The sequence below is a fragment of the Panthera pardus genome, unplaced genomic scaffold (assembly GCF_024362965.1).
Source record: "Panthera pardus isolate Hobbes unplaced genomic scaffold, ASM2436296v1 HiC_scaffold_24, whole genome shotgun sequence".
Taxonomy (NCBI): Eukaryota; Metazoa; Chordata; class Mammalia; order Carnivora; family Felidae; genus Panthera; species Panthera pardus.
In genome coordinates, this window is record NW_026526810.1 from 78,856,332 (window position 1) to 78,874,527 (window position 18,196).

General features: G+C 33.7%; 1 protein-coding gene across 6 annotated transcripts in view; it reads left to right on the forward strand.

Annotated features, from left to right (window-relative positions):
- Window positions 1-18,196, forward strand: part of MIPOL1 (mirror-image polydactyly 1) — a 320,635-nt gene that overhangs the window by 134,069 nt on the left and 168,370 nt on the right. The window lies entirely within an intron of this gene.

Genomic DNA, 18,196 nt, shown 5'->3' on the forward strand with positions numbered 1-18,196 from the left:
TCTCCTGTGCTCACACAGATATTGAAGGAGGAATGTAAAGATCTGAATATATCATTCACAAGAAAGTATTTGTCTGTTTAGTCCAAAGTGTTAGGACCTTTATTTATTTACTTACTTACTTACTTACTTACTTACTTACTTACTTACTTACTTTTGGACACTTTAAAACTTGCATTGTCAACATACTATATCAAAGCAGGTTTTCATATTTCTTTTGGAAATGACTCTGGCTGTGCTTGTACATTTGCATACAGGTTTGTTTGATTAATTGCTACTTGACTCATCTGTCATAATACTAAGCTCTGAGATCACACAAGATCAGATTCCCAAACCACTTCGTAGAATTAATTTAAATATTTAATGTCAATACCTTGAAAAATTCAGGGGAAAATGGTTTTAATTGTTACTCGTAGCCTATTTCAGTATTATAATCCCTTGAAAAAAATGTACATTTATATATTAATTCTTATTAATATTATCCTATTGTAAAAAACTAGTGTTCTTATAAGAAGGTTAAATATATAATAAAATACACTTTTAAATTGTAATTTTTCTGGAAACATTCAATAAATATATCTATAAATATAAGTGTATTATAGATTTTTGTGAGTGTGTTGTTTTGGTATAGTGATCATTGAAAATTTGAAAATTTTTCCACTGTTAACGTTTACTTTTTATTTGTTCACAATTTTGATTTTATATAAAACTCAACACACAGAAATAACGTAAATATTAAATCTGCAATTTGATGAGTTTTGACAAATACGTATAACATTTCCATAACCCAAGAAAGTATCCTCATTTATTTCCCTTCCCTACCGATCATCCCTTCTTCAGCTTCACCGAAACAACTTTTCTGACATTTTTAAGCAAGATTTATTCTGTTTGTTCTAGAACTTCATACAAGTACAGTTATACAGTGACAGCATTAATTTTGTGATAGTTATCCATGTTGTTCTCTGTATCAGTAGTTCGCTCCTTTTTTGTAAGTAATATTCCACTGTATAATATTCTGTATTTCACTTTGTATTCATTCTCCTGTTGATGGACGTTTGGATTTGTCAGTTTGTCTAGTATGGTAAAGACTACTGTGAGAATTCTTGTGCAAGTCTTTTTGTGGACACATGCTATTACTCTCTTTTTAAAATAAGAGTAGAACTGCTGGGTTGTAAGCTTGGTATTTATTTTCAAAATAAATTAAGCAAATTGTTCACCAAAGTTGCTGAATCAATTCACACTCTCAACACAATTTATGGAAGTTTTGATTGCTCCACATGCTCACCAACAGGTGTTGTCAGTATTTCTTTTAAATTTTTTTTTTTAACGTTTATTTATTTTTGAGACAGAGAGAGACAGAGCATGAACAGGGGAGGGCAGGAGAGGGAGACACAGAATCTGAAACAGGCTCCAGGCTCTGAGCTGTCAGCACAGAGCCCGACGCGGGGCTCGAACTCATAGACCGTGAGATCATGACCTGAGCCGAAGTCGGCCGCTTAACCGACTGAGCCACCCAGGCGCCCCGTTGTTGTCAGTATTTCTAATTGTAGCTATTATAGTAGGTGTATAGTGGTATATCATTTTGGTTTTAATTTACATCTCCCAGTGACTAATGATACTGAACACTTTTTCATGTGTTTCTTAGCTATTTATATATCTTTTTGAACATCTGTTTAGCTCTTTTTGCCTATCTTTTAATTGGGTGATTTTACTTTTTATTATTGATTTGTAGGAGTTCTTTACATATTGTAGATAAAATCTGTTGTCAGATATATGTATTAAAAATAGTTCCTCAGGGCGCCTGGGTGGCTCAGTCCATTAAGGCTCCAACTTCAGCTCAGGTCATGATCTCATGGTTTATGGGTTCGAGCCCCACCTAGGGCTCTGTGCTGACAGCTCAGAGCCTGGAGCCTGCTTTGGATTCTGTGTCTCCCTCTCTGTCTGCCCCTCTCCCTCATGCTCTGTCTCTCTCTCTCTCCTTCAAAAATAAATATCAAAAAAAAATTGTTTAATGTTTCTCATTCTGTATCTTGTGTATTCATTTTCTTAATTCTATATTTTGATAGGCAACAATTTTAAATTTTAATGAAGTCTAATATATCAATTTTTTATTTTGTTTTTGTTTTAATTCCAGTTAACACACAGTGTTATATTAGTTTCAGGTGTACAATATAGTAACTTAACGATTCCATATATCACCCAGTGCTCATCATAACAAGTGTACTCCTTAATCCCGATCACCTATTTAACCCATCCCCCAGCTGCCTTTCCTCTGGTAATTATCAGTTTGTTCTGTATAGTTAAGAGTCTGTGTTTTTGGTTTCTTTTTTTGTCCCCCCTTTGCTCATCTGTGTTGTTTCTTAAATTCCACATGTGAATGAAATCAAAAGGTATTTGTCTTTCTCAGACTGACTTATTTCGCTTAGCCTTATACCCTGGATCCATTCACGTCATTGCAAATGGCAAGATCCCATTCCTTTTATGGCTGAATAATATTCTGTTGTGGATACCACCTCTTCTTTGTCCATTCATCAATCGATGGACACTTGGGCTGCTTTCATATCTTTCAGCTTTTGTAAATAATACTGCTGTAAATGTAAAGGTGTATGTATGCCTCTGAATTACTGTTTTTGTATTCTTTGGGTAAAAATCCACTAGTGTGATTACTGGATCATAGAGTAGTTTTATTTTTAACTTTTGGAGGAAACTCCATACTGTTTTCCAGGGGGGGCCTACACCAGTGTGCATGCCGACCAACAGTGTACGAGTGTTCCGTTTTTTCCACATCCTCCCCCAACACCTCTTGTTTCTTGTGTTGTTGGTTTTAGCCATTCTGACAGATGTGAGGTGATATCTCATTGCAATTTTGATTTACATTTCCATGATGATAAGTGATGATGAATTTATGTGTCTGGATATCTTTGGAGAAATGTCTGTTCATGTCTTCTGCCCATTTTTTAATTGGATTATTTGTTTTGGAGTGCTGAGTTATATAAGTTCCTTATATTTTTTGGATACCAGCCCTTTTTTGGATATGTCATTTGTAAATATCCTCTTCCATACTGTAGATGACCTTTTAGTTTTGTTGATTGGTCCCTTCTCTGTACAGAAGCTTTTTATCTTGATATAGACCCAATAGTGTATCTTTGCTTTTGTTTCCTTTGCCTCAGGAAACATAATTCAAAATGGATTAAAGACCTAAATGTGAAACCTGAAACCATAAAAATAATGTATTAATTTTTAAATGTATCTTGTCTAAGAAATCTTACCTTATCCCAAGTTTGCAAAGATACTGTCTTATGTTTTCATCTGTAAGTTTTATTATTTTAATTTTTGCTTTAAAAATATTTTTTTAATATTTATTTTTGAGAGAGGAAGAGAGACAGAGCACGAGTCGGGAATTGGCAGAGAGAGAGGGAGACACAGAATCTGAAGCAGGTTCCAGGCTCTGCGCCAACAGCAGAGAGCCTGATGCGAGGCTCAAACTCACGAACTGTGAGATCATGACCTGAGCCGAAGTCAGACACTTAACCAACTGAGCCACCCAGGCACCCCTAGTTTTTACTTTTAATCTGTGATACTTTGAATTAACTATTGTATATGGTGTAAGATAAAGATTGTGGTTTATTTCCTTAACCAGTTACTATTCAGTTGTTCTGGCACTATTTGTTGAAAAGGTGGGGTTTTTTTTCCCCCCGTCATAGCCTTGGTGCCAATTTTTGAAAGTTAATTGACCATATAAGTATGTGTTTGTTTATGGGCATGCTATACTATTATAAAGATCTATTTGTCTATCCTTATGTAAATTCCACAATGCATTGATGGATGTATCTTTTGATATCAGGCATTGGAAGCCTTTTCAATGTACTTTTTAAAGCTTATTTTAGTTATTATAGACTCTTTGCTTTTTCCTATAAATATTAAAGTCAGATAATCAGTTTCCATAAAAATCCTGGTGGGATCATGATTAGATTATGTTGAATCTTTAGATCTTTAGCAGGTAGGGGGATTGACATCTTAACAATTTTTAGTTTTTTAATCTGTGGTACTTTTCATAACCTTGGGACTATAATAAACACACCACATAGTTAAATTGTAAGAATCTCAAAGTTTCATCTGTTTCATTTATTTCATTTTGTCGTATTTTCCTTAACTTGAATTTGTTTTAGCATTTTCTTCGTTCTCATTTTTTCTCTTCCTCCCTCCCTCCTCCTTTCTTCCTTTCTCCCTTTCTCTTTTCTGATATACATCTATTGTTGTTGAATTCAGTTCTCATTTATCTGACTATATCTTTACTTCACCCTCATCTTTTTAGAATGTATTCAATAGCAATAGGTATAGATGAATATAATAAGATTAATATAAGATCTCCCTAAGGGATCTCTGTATTCGATATATATTCTTCCTTACCATCATTGTATAGTAGCAACCCAGTTTCCCCTTGGTAGTCAGTATCACTTACCCAGCCAGTACAGTAACCCCTTTCCTTACATACTGATTCAGAGGCATGAGGAGCCCCAAGCAAACAGGTGGCAGTTTCAACTTCCAGTTTAAGAGTCTCATGCTCTATCGACTGAGCTAGCCAGGTGCTTCAACTTCCAGTTTACTGGAATTTCTGTTATGTCTCTAGGTGGAAGTTTTTCTCCCTTTGGAGCTAAGAACTCTGTATTATCAGAACCTCTGTTTGCAGAGATGGGAAGCAAAAATTTTGCTGGTAGATCACTAGAAGTAAGTGAATGAGGCCATTCTCATTTTACCTCTTAATTCTCTGACCCATGAATACTGGCTGTGGATGAAAAGGCCAGTATGTATAATACCCTGATTTAGAGCATGCACACTGTCATGGAGAACCTCGCCCTAGCTCCACAAGATATTGCCACCTAACTGACATTACAACCAAGTGTACAAAAATCCATTCGTGTTTTATCAAGCCAACTATGTCAAGAAGTTGGGGAACATGGTAAGGTCAGTGAATTCCATAAGCGTAGACCCACAATATTGTCACACTTCTTTTGCTGATTTGCTGTGAAATGATCAGAACAAGGCTATGTAGAATACTGTGATGGTACACATGGCATTCTGTAAGTTGACAGATGGTTGTTTTTGCCTAAGCATTGCATTCAGGGAGGGCAAATCCACATCCAGATAAAGTGTTTATTCCAGTAACAACAGTAAAGAGCAGTTTCAGTAAGAAAGTAGAATAGAAGTTTTTGATCCAAGAGTAGAGTTTCAGAGTTAAAGATTAAAGAGAACTAAGAACCAGATACTGCTTTGGGTATTGTTTGAAAATAAATATTATTAGAACAAATGAGTCAAGAAATTGTGAGGTAAGAGTTTTATGTGGGTGACCCTTGCTTTTCTCTAAAATATTGACAAGATAGTTTCTTTTAAAATGTGGGAAAGTAACCTTGGTTGTCAGATCACAGTGGTGCAGTTGAGAAAGCAAGTCATGTAAATTAGTCCTTCTCAAACTATCTGTGGTGAAGGACCAATTTAAAAAAAAAATATTTTCCAATGTGTTATCACTTTTTATAACTAATAAAAATTAAGTACCAAAAAATGAAAAAGCAAATAGACATGGAAAATTCAACCATACTTTTTTTGTTATTGGGTTCAAACAGCCACACATTTGCTCTGTGAATTTCTATAAAATGTTTAATTGCCTCCTCTGAATTTTAGTACTGCCTTCATGGCACTATCGGTTTCAGACCAGCACTAGCCCCTTGGATCACACACTCCAATTGGATAACAGAAACTTCAAAAATTGAAAGGATTGTTTAGTGGATTAGTGACCTGGAAATGACAGTTAAGAAGCAGAAAAATGCAAATCCCTTCTTCCTACCTCTGAAGTAATAGTATGTGAAAGAAGGAATACACTCTACTAAAGAGGGTTCACAGAGACACATCACTGGAAGTAAGGTGGTTTTTATATTGAGCTGAAAAAATAAAGGGATTAAGTTTAAGATTGTATAGAAGTATCCTGGTAATGAAAAGATACCTCCAAAGGCCACAGATGACGAAAGTATAAGGAGGGTAGATAAGAGAAAGAGCTAAGCCAACAGAAAATTAGAGTTTTCATTGATCTGAGTGAATTGAATATAGTAGACCATTCTTCACTGAGATTGTTCTCCAGTTAATCACTGCATTTGGGTAATGTTCTTGACCTTACAAATACATGTCATTAAAACAATTACAAGAACGTTAAGGAATTAAAAAAAAAAAAAGGTATAAATTATAGACTTCATTGAACAACGAGGAAGTGTCCTGAGAATTGTCCCAAGTTTCCAAAGCTTTTGTGACAATATTCAATAAATCAGTCCACAAGTGTTTACTGGTTTCCTATGAAGAACACTTGTTATCATATTTACATATTCAAGGTAATTAAAGCCTTATCTTTCAAAGAATATTAAACTTGTTGATACTTTTATTTGTCATACTTTTTTTAAATTTTTCTCCTATTTTAATCTTGGAAATTGGAGTGGCTTCTGTTAGGATTTTAAAATGTTTGAGCAACACATTTTATAAGAATATTAAGAATGAACCCGTAAGTAACTGACAGCTCTAGTGAGATTACAACATTTATAATAGCAAACAAACAAAAGTTTGCAAGCCAAGAAGAGGCATCTGTAATTCTAGGAACGCAATAACTGAAAAAGAGCTTAATAAACTATTAAAATGTGGCTATCATCCAGTGACTACTATTTCCTGATCTCTACTTTGTGATTTACAATAGTATAAGACGCATCTCTGTCCTTTTGTGCAATAACTGCCAACTTAACATTTAGGTTATACTGTTGTTTGTTTATGGATTTTGAGAAAATCCATTGAAGTTTACTTAAGAACCAACTCATTACAATGGTATTATTTACCGAATTTTGTTTTCCTGACTATTAGCTAACTACAGGGTTCAGCATTACAAGGTTATAACTGTACAAAAAGGATCAAAATACCATATCCTAGCTGTGGCATTAGCTAGAGAAGTAAAGTCATCATCTTAGAAATAAATGTCTCTATAGAACTGAAGAGATTAAAGAAACTAAGCTTAGATCAGACTTCTTTTATGTAGTAATTTTATAATTATATTAATTAGTTATAAAATATAGATTTTAATTACTTCCCAGTTATTCATTTTAAACTACAGCAATACAATACTTTTCCGAAATAATTAATATCAAAGCAAAAATTTAGGACAGTTATAGAAATACTGAAATTGAAGAGGAAGTGTTTTTTTAATTTTATTTAAAAAAGTTTTAACATTTTATTAAAAAAATTTTTTTAATGTTTATTCATCTTTGAGAGAGAGAGACAAAGCACGAGCAGGGGAGGGGCAGAGAGAGGGAGACAAAGAATCCAAACAGGCTACAGGTTCTAAGCTGTCAGCATAGAGCCCAACATAGGGCTCAAACCCACGAACCATGAAATCATGACCTAAGTAGAAGTCGGATGCTTAACCAACTGAGCCACCCAGGTACCCCAACGTTTTATTTACTTTTGAGTGAGAAAGTAATAGAGTACAAATGTGGGAGGGGCATAGTCATTTCTCTATAGCCAGCAGGCTCCAGACTCTGACCTGTCAGCACAGAGCCAGATGCAGGCCTCAAACTCACGAACCACGGGATCATGACCTGAGCCGAAATTGAACACTTAACTGACTGAGCCACCCAGGTGCCCCTGAAGATGAAGTGTTCTTAATGAATTGCAACTTTTAATTAAACTAATAAAATTATATGATCTCAAATCTATTTAAGATTTTAGGTCACCATCCTGATCATCTGGAAACTACCAACCAAGTATTCTTAAATTTTATACAAACATATTTCTAATTCAACTTAAGTTATACATTAGATATCAGATATTAATAACATTTTGTGTTTAGATTGCCATTTTCTTCTTGTTAGGCCCTAGTGGATTGAGATTCTGAGAAGATGTGGGCATGGTGAAAAGATTTCCTCTCTCCAGAACAGTAACTACTACTGAAATCAAGGAACTATGGTGGCTTTTATCTTTTATTTTGGGCCCTACTTCATTTTTTTGGTAACCTGCTTAAATTACTTCCTTGGATTTATCATCCTACCCTTCCCTTTTTTTACTCCCAGATCAAGGCGCCATAATACATAGCCAGAGAATTAGCTGCGAATGCTAGGAAAGAGAGATCACAGAGGGGTGTGTTGAGTGGCCAAGTGGTAAGTTAGTGCTGGCCTTCTTTTGTGTTCAGGGAAGTGTTAGTTACATTTAAAGGGCTAAAATGGAACAAACATCTGCAATATATTGAATTTTTTTAAACTCCTTTAGTTCCTATTACCAGCTCAAATCATAGGAATCATTTCTAAATGTGTTCTAAATAAAATCTGAAAATGGTGATTTAATAACTCTCTTCTTTGGTAGACTAACTACATTTGGTAAGTTAGCAGTCTTTACTAACTCTTTTTCAGACTAACTACATTTAGTAGGTTAGCAATTTCTAGCAATTTGTTAGATGTTATATAATTAAAGACTTACTAATTTACTTTTAATTTTCTCAAATTTAGTAATTATTATCACTAGCATATTGTGGTATAACCTGGAGGAAAATTTCACTGCTAAGGAAGTGTTTAGGAATTTGTCTACATAATTCCATTTCCTACTAACTATTCTAGGAATTCAGATTTACAGATACTAGAAAAGATATATTGAAAGTTATAGGAAATTGGAAGAGTGTTAAGTCAGCTTGAAACAAATGAAATTTACCATTCAGTTTCTGTATTGCAACAACTTTTCTCTCAATAGGAAAAATTGCTTTTGTTCTCTTGAAAAATGATAGAAGCTTCTTGCCAGTATAATTATTACCAATCTTGCCATGCTTCAAAAAACAATTGGAAAAAAATGTAGGAACAACAGGTTACACAAGAATGCACAGAGTGAACTCGATGATTCCCCTGGCATTATGTCTAAAGTCACCCTTCCTGACTCAGGAAGATAGAGCCCAACCAAACACAACAGTGGTCTTGCTACAGTAAAGAAAAAGAAATTTAAGTCTAAGTATTTGATCTAAGTATTAAGTCTAAGTATTACCTGAAATTTGCAGATGGTATTAAATGAGTGGTAACTGTGCATATGTTAGGTATCTTACCATGGACCATCCACAATATGTAGTGTACAACTAGAAGCAGGAAATCCTAGAATCAGGAAAATGTGAGGCACATTCTAGAGAAAATGTAGTCAATAGAAACAAATCTCAAGACATTAATATGTTAGAAATTGCAAAGTGTTTAAAGTATCCATATTATATTTCTTCAAAGACTGAAAGGAAAGATGATCCTAATGAGTGAACTGATGGGAAATATCAGCAAGGAAACCAAGTCTAGGAAGAACCTAATTGTAAAACTAAAATTGCAACATCTGAAGTGAAAAACTCAGTGAACAAACTGACCAGTTCAGAGACTGTACAATAAAAGATTAGTGAACGTGAAGACAGATCAGTAGGAATTACCCAACCTGAAGTAAGAGAAAAAAATGAAAGTAAAAGAACACAACCTTGATGATCCGTGGGACAACATCAATCAGTCTAAGTGTGCCACAGAAATCCCTAAAGAAGAGAGAAAAAGTGAGTCAGAATAAATATTTGAAAAAAGAATTTCTGAAGATTTTTCAAATTTGGTAAAAACAGTCTTCTAGATCAAGAAGCTCAGTGGACACCAAGAAAAATAAATACAAAGAAAATTTTACCTAGGCTCATCAGAATCAAACTGATGAAAACCAATTTAAAAGAGAAAATCTTGAAAGCAGCCTCAAGGATGGGCACTGATACATACATGGAACATTCCTGCGAATGATGGCTGACTTCTTACCAGAAATAATGAGAGTAAGGAGACAATGGCCATAACCTTTAAAGGAGTGAAATGAAAAGACAAAACCAAAAACTGTCAACCCAGAAGTATATATATAGTGAAAATATCCTTCAAAAATCAAGTAAAACCATGTAAAAAAAATGTAGCAGAACTATTTTACAGAAAAGTGAAAGATCAGAGAATTGAACTCCAGTATAACAAGATCTAGAATATCTAAATATTTAGAAATTGAATAGTACCCTTTAAGAAAAAAATCCAAGAGTCAGTGTAAGTAAAGTGAATTAGAAAAATACTACAAATTTATGAGATAATACATATCAAAATTTGCGAGATGTAGCTAAAGCAGTCTTCCAGAGAAATTATATAGCTTTAAATATTTATGTTAAGAAGAAGAAACATCCACAATCAGTGATTTAAGTTTCCATCTTAAAGATTAAAAAGATAAGCAAACTAAATAAACACAAAGTAACTAAAAGTATAAAGAGCAAAAATAAAATAAATGTAAAAGAAATATGAAAGAAAAACAACAGAGAAAAGTAAGCCAAAGTGACTTTTTTCTGAAGATTAGTCAAATGTATACGCCCTAGTAACAGTGAGCAAGGAAATGTGTCAGAGAAAGACAAATGCGATATGATTTTGCTCATATGTGGAGTTTAACAAACAACTGAGCATAGGGAAAAGAGAGGCAAACCAAGAAACAGACTCTTAACTATAGAAAACAAACTGAATATTACTAAAGGGGAAGCGGATGGGGGGATGGATTAAATAGGTGATGGGGATTAACGAGTGCACTTGTGATGATCACCAGGTGTTGTATGGAAGTATTAAATCACTAAATTGTAGATCTGAAACTAATATTACATTCTATGTTAGTTAACTAACTGGAATTTAAATAAAAACTTAAAAAAACTGAAAAAGAAAACTCAGATTTGTAGTATCAAGAATGAATGGAAGGATATAAGTACAAATTCTACATTTATGAAAGGGTAACAACAGTATTATGGAGAATTTCATGGTAATGAATTTGATGACTTATATGGACAAATAAGTTGAGAAACAATTTACCAAAATTAGTTATTCACTATTTCAATTTCTTGTGTAAGTTTTACTAAGTTGTGTTTTTCCAGATTTTTCCATTTCATCTAGGTTATAAAACTTTTAGGGGTGCCTGGGTGGCTCAGTCAGTTAAGCGTATGACTTCGGCTCAAATCATGATCTCGTGGTTTGTGAGTTTGAGCCCTTGTGTCAGGCTCTGTGCTGACAGCTCAGCCTGGAGCCTGCTTTAGTTTCTGTGTCTTCCTCTCTCTCTGCCCCTCCCACACTCACACTCTGTCTCTCTCAGTCTAAAAAATAAACATTAAAAACATTTTTTTAAAAAGACTTTTAGAAAAATTGACAACCCAATTTTGAAAATTTCATGGAAATATAAATGACCTAGAGTACTCAAAAAAGTATTGTAAAAATAGGAATTTGAAGCATTCGTACTACCTGATTTCAAGACTTATTATTCAAATAAGTCTTGAAGTTTTGTAGTTATTATTCAAAAACTACAATAATATGTCTTGTGCATATACAAATCAGTGGGACAGTGTAGACAGCCCAGAAATAGAACTACTCCTATATAATCATTTTTTTTGCATTTTTAATAGCTTTATTGAGATGTTCATGCTATTCACACATTTAGTGTATGATTCAGTATTTTTTATTGTATTTACAGAGTTGTGTATTCCCGCAATTTTAGAATATTTTAATCCCAAAAGAAACCCTGTACACATGGTCAGTCATCCCTATTCTCCCCCCCCCCATACCCCTCTCCTAGCCCTAGGCAACCAGTAATCTGCTATCTGTCCCTATAGATTTGCCTATTCTTTTATATAGGGGAATCATACAATATGTGTTTTTTGTGTGACTAGCCTCTTTCACTTTACATAATGCATTTAAAGTTCGTCCATGTGGTAACATGTATTAGTATTTTTTTTTTGCCAAATTATACTTTTTAAATTGCCAAATAATATTTGTATGGATATACCACATTTTGTTTAACCATTGATCAGTTCATGGACATTTGAGTTGTTTCTATTTTGTGTTTATTGTGAATAATGATACCGTGAACATCCATTTACAAATTTAGTGTGGATATATATTTGCTTTTTCTTTTGGGTGTATACCTGGCAATAGAATTTTTAGATCATATGGTAACAATGTCTCACATTTTGGTGAGCTACCATTCTGTCTTTTTTGTTACTGGTTTATTTCACTTAGCATAATGTCACCAATGTACAGTGTGTCAGAATTTCCTTCCATTTTAAGGCTAAATAATATTCCATTGTGTATATATACCACATTGTGTTTACTCATCAATCAGTGGATATTTGGGTTACCTCTACCTGTGGTTATAGCGAAAAATGCTGCTAGGAACATGGGTGAAGAAACATTCTGAGATCCAGCTTTCAGCGCTTCTAAGTATATACCCAGAAGTGGAATTGCTGCATTGTGTGATTATTCTGTTTTTACTTTTTTGAGGAACCGCACCACTATTATCCACAATGGCTATGCCATTTTATATACTCAGGAGCAGTACACAAGTCTTCAAATTTCTCCATATCCTCAGCAACACCTGTTATTTTCTGTTTATTTTATAATAGCTATTATAATGAGTGTGAGATAGTGTATTATTGTGGTATTTGTAATGATTACTGAGGGTAGACATCTTTACATATATTTATTGGCCATCTGTATGTCTTCTTTGGAAAAATGTCTACTCATATTCTTTGCCTATTTATTAGTAAGATGTATTTTTTTTTGTTTTTGTGTTATAGGAGTTCTTTATATATTCTATATATTAACCATTTATTAGATATATGATTTACTAATATTTTTATCTGTTCTATGTGGTGCCTTTTCATTCTTTTGATTGTGTTCTTTGATGTACAAACGTTTTGAATTTTGATGTAGTCGAGTTTATCTATATTGTCTTTTGTTGCCTGTGTTTTTGGTGTCATATCCAGGAAATCATTGCCAAACCAATGTCATGAAGCTTTTCCCTTCTCTTTTGGCTAAGAGTTGTATAATTTTAGCTCATACATTATTTAGATATTTGAGGCATTTTGCGTTAATTTTTGTATATGCTATAAAGTAAGTGTTCAACTTTATTATTTTGCATGTGGAAAACTAATCTTCCCAATACCATTTCTTGAAAACACTGTCCTTTCCTCCACCGAATGGTCGTAACCCTTATAAGAAATTATTTGACCATATTTACAAGAGTTTATATTCCTGAGCTTTCTATTCTGTTCCATGGTTTACTTGTCTGTCTTTATGCCAGTACTACACTCTTCTGATTATTGTAGCTTTATATAAGTTTTGAAATCAGCATACGTAAAAACTGTATATGTCATGTTTTATTGGTGATTGGTGAATTGACCCTTATATCATTATAAAGTGTCCTTCTTTGTAACAGCTTTTGACTTAAAGTCTATTTGCCGGATACTATTAATAGCAACTCCTGTTCTTTTTTTGGCTACTGTTTGCATGAAATATCTTTTTCCATCTTTTCAGTTTAAGCCATTGTGTGTCCTTAGATTTAAATTGAGTCTATAGCAGACCATACATCCTGTTGGGGTTTTTTTGTTGTTGTTGTTTAATCCATTCTGTCCTTTGAAGAATTTAATACAGTTACATTTAAAGTAATTACTGATAGAGAAGGACTTCCTGTTGATCTTTTGTTCATTGTTCTCTATGTGATTTGCAGTTTCTTCAATCTGTGCTTCCTCCCTAGTGCCTTCCTTTGTTTTCAGTTGATATTTCTATAGTGATGTGCTTTCATTCCCTTCTCATTTCCTTTTGTGTATAATTCTGTAGATATTTTTGTGGTTTGCCATGGGATTGCATAAAATATCCTAAAACTTATAGCAATTTATTTTAAACTGATAACTTCAATCACATAAAAATTATACTCTTTTACATCTCTGCCTCCCCAATTTATGTTGTCACAAATTATATTTTTACATATCATACACTCATTAACATAGATTTATAATTATTTCTATGCTTTTGTCTTTAAATTCTATACAAGAATAAATAGTAGGTTTATAAACCAAAAATTACAATAATACTAATGTTTATATTTGTCCATATATTTACCTTTAGTGGAGAACTTTATAATTTCATGTGGCTTTTTATTTACTGTCTAGTGTCCTTTCATTTCATCTTGAAGGACTCCTTTTAGCATTTCTTGTTAGGGCAGGTTTAATGTTAAGGAACTCCCTCAGTTTTTGTTTATCTGAGAATGTCTTAATGTTGTCCTCATCTTTGAAGGACGTTTTTGCTGGATATAGAGTTCTTATTTGACACAGAATTGGGCTTTTTTTTCCATTCAGCAGTCTGCGCATCCCACTGCTTTCTGGCCTGCAAGGTTTCTCCTGAGAAATCTGCTAGTAATTTTATTAAGGGTCCCTTCTGCATAAAAAAGTTCTTTTTCTCTTGATGCTTCCAAGATTCTCTTTGTTTTTGACTTTCAATGGCTTGATTATAATGTATCTTAGTATGAGTCTCTCTAGATTTATCCTACTTGGAGTTGAGTTTCTGGTATTTTTATATCCTGTATTTTCTCAAATTTGGGAAATTTTCAGCCATTATTTTTTCAAATGAACTCTTTGCCCCCTTTCTCTCCCTCTTCACTTTCTTTGAATCCCCTAATAAGTCCACTTGATGGGACTGTAAATCCCTTTGACTCTATTCACTTTATTTTATTTTATTTTATTTTATTTTATCATCTTATCTTGTCTTATCTTACTTTATTTTATTTTTTGCTCCTCAGACTCAGTAATATCAAATTAACTTTAAATTTACTGATAGTTCTGCTTGTTTGAGTCTGCTGTTGAACCCCTCTAATGAATTTTTCAGTGTAGATATTGTGTTTTTCAGTTCTAGGTTGTCTGTTTTCTTTTAATAATTGTGTTAATTTGTTGATATCCTTATTTTATTCATAGATTGCTGTCCTGATATTAATTTTATGTTCATGCATACTTAAGACAGCCATTTAAAGTCTCTATTCAGTAAGTTTGATTCACTTTGTTCCTTCAAATAGGCCATGATTCCCTCTTTCTTTGTATGCCTTCTCATTTTTTTTATTGTTGGAAATTGGGCATTTGAACAAATATCCACATCTTCCAGTCTTTATGGACTGACTCTATACAGGAGACTTTGACTAATGATAGTAGTGTGATGGCTCAAGTTCTTCTTGGGCCTTTTCTAGACATGCATCTTCCCTGCGCCTATGTATGCCTTTTTCCCAGTTCTTCCCTTTACTTGGCTGCTCTAAATGTCCTAATTTCCCTTAGAGTCTCATACTTGCTTCTTTGCAGGTCCTTGGATATCTGTTGTAGTCTTCTGCTAATAATTTCTTGACTGCAGACACCTAAAGCTCTACATTTCTTCTATAGTACTCATTCATCACGGTATCCACTGTTGGTTTCAGCAACTTCCAGCCTGATACCCAAACTATGCCATTCTTCCCATCAGTACTCCACAATCAGACAAGGCGGAAAGGTGGTCCCTTGGACCACCTGTAGACAAGCCAGAATGTTGGAAAAAAAGTCCCACTTTTTTGTCTTATCCAAAGAAGGAACTGGGAATTGGACAGCCTGCTTGCAACTGACATCTCTGTGATGTGCCCAGGGGGACAGTACAGGAGGGGCAAGTAAAAATGCCACAAAATCTCCTACTAATTTGAGAGTGTCTTTTTCTTGGCTGAGGGTTCATTTGGTTGCTGCTGATCCTTAACTGGTTTCTAGAATTCCCACAAAGCTTGGTTCATATGTTGCTTACTTTTTATTTCCACTGGGGAACTTGGGCCTGGAGCGTCATCCTACACCCTTTTGCAGAGGTCACTGTCATTGTGGCTTTGATTTGTTTTTCCCTAATGACTAATGATGTTGCCTTGTCTGTTTTTGTGTTTATTAGACATTGTATATGTTCTTTAGAGAAGTGTTTCTATTCTGATCCTTTGCCCATTATTTATGTGATTATTCTTTGTGTTACTGAGTTGTAAGAGTTTTTTTATATATCATACTTACAAACTATTTATCACATATATTATTTGTAAATTTTTTCACGTTCTTAACGATATCATATGGGGCACAAAAGTTTTTTTTATTGTGAAGTTCATTTTATACTTTTTGTCACTTGAAGGCTTAGAAGGTTATGCTTAATATAGTGTCACTAAGATTTACTCCTAAATTTTTTATCCTAAGATAAATTACTCCTAAGGTGTTTTCTCCTAAGATTTTTATGGTTTTGACTTTTACAGTTAGTTTTGTGATCAGTTTTAAATTAATTTTTCTGTATGTCTTAAGCAAGTTGTCTAAGTTCATTCTTTTGCTTGTGGGACTCACTTGATTTTAGACCAGGACATCAGTTTAGTCCATTGAGGAAAGATAAGACAGCAAATAGTGGTGCAACAGCTGGGTATCAGTACGGTACTAAAAGGAGTCTTGACTCTTCATGCTGTAATCAAAATTAAAGTCAAGGAGGATTGTAGACCTAAGCAAGAAAGCTAAAACTTGAGGAAAATATCTTTATTACACTGAGTGAGGGAAGCATTTCAGAAAGGACAGAAATAGCTCTAACCATAATGCAAAAATTGATAAATGTGCCTTTAACAACATTAAGGCTATCATCAAAGGCCAACTTTAAGAAAATGAAAAGATAAGCCAGAGTATGGGAGAAAATATTTGCAGTTCATGTATCTGACACAAGACTTAAATATTAAGTATGTTTAAATAATTCCCACAAATCGATCATAAGAAGATAAACAGTCTCCCCTAAAAATGGGCAGAAAATTCACAAAAGTCCAATGAACACATGGAGAGATTATAATTTGTGAACAGGGAAACACAAATTTAAATGTGATACTACACCACATGAACTATGGCATCTGAAATTTAAAAGACAGACACAACAATTATTGGTGAGGTTGTCAGCAACCAAAATTCTGATCCACTGCTAATGGGAGGAGAAGATGGTACAACCAGTTTTGAAAACTGCTTGGCAGTTTCTTATGTAGTGGAACAATATCTACTCTGTGACGTAACAATTCCATTTCTAGGTATTTAGCCAAGGAAAATGAAAATATATGTACATTGTAAGAGTTGATTAATAGTATGTATATTAACCTTTATTCTGAAATAGAGATGCAAACTATGATTTTTCAGATGAAAAACTTTTCATGAACGCAACTCACATAATAAACTTAAATGGTATTGCAAAAATAATATTTTAATAACAGCATACTAAATAAATTCCTGCATACATGTGGATACCTTTAAAATAATTGTCATCTTTACTAATCCTTTTACTTTGTTGTTTAAAATGTTTCTTGGAGTGTCTGGGTGGCTCACTCAGTAAGTATCCGACTTTGGCTCAGGTCATGATCTCGCAGTTTGTGAGTTCAAACCCCATGTCAGGCTCTGTGCTGACAGCTCGGGGTCCTGGAGCCTGCTTCAGATTCCGTGTGTCCTTCTCTCTCTGCTCCTCCCTTGCTCACACTCTGTCTCTGTCTCTCTCTCAAAAATAAACATTAAGAAAAAATAAAATGTTTCTTTAATCTTTTTTTAAATAACTCAATAGTTTAAAAGGACTAAAAATTACTGTGTTTGTTACTAAATCCCTAGTTATTTACTTTCTTATGGTGTTTTTGAAATGAATATATGTAATTAAGATATATATGTACAAATTTGTAGAAATATGTCATTGTGTGGCATGTTGCCTGGTGGGTGCTTGTATCTTGTCTAATGGAGGCTCAGTGAATATTTACTGAATATATGTTTTTAAATATGTTTTATGTGTGTGTGCATGTGTGTATATACACACATATCAGCTATAGTACATGTGGCTTTAGAGTCTCATTCACGTAATTATTGTTTTTCTTTTTTAATCTTTGGTATTTTTAAACTTAATACCTCTGAGCATCGTATAAATATTGATTTAAACTGTTATTGATATTTTTCCGAGGCTTTAAAGAAACAAGTTACACTTTGAATTTGAAAACTCTTTATTCCAAGTTATTGCAATGTAACAAAAGCATTCTAGTTACTGTTTTGAAATCTAAAATGAAGTGATTTTTAAAGATTGTTCTAAATTAAGAAGAATAAAAACTTATTTATATAGTCCTAAGTGCTTCCAAACATCTGCAGTTCAAAGTACATAATTCACATTGACACCAAAGTGTAGTGTCTGTTTTGACTGGAAGAGTCTGTTGTTATTTTTTGTCTGCAAAGGAAAGAATTGTATAGAATCCAAGTGGAGTGACGTTTGATTGTATGCAGTCACAATGGTCCGTGACTGAAAGCAGATTGTACAGGAGAAACGGG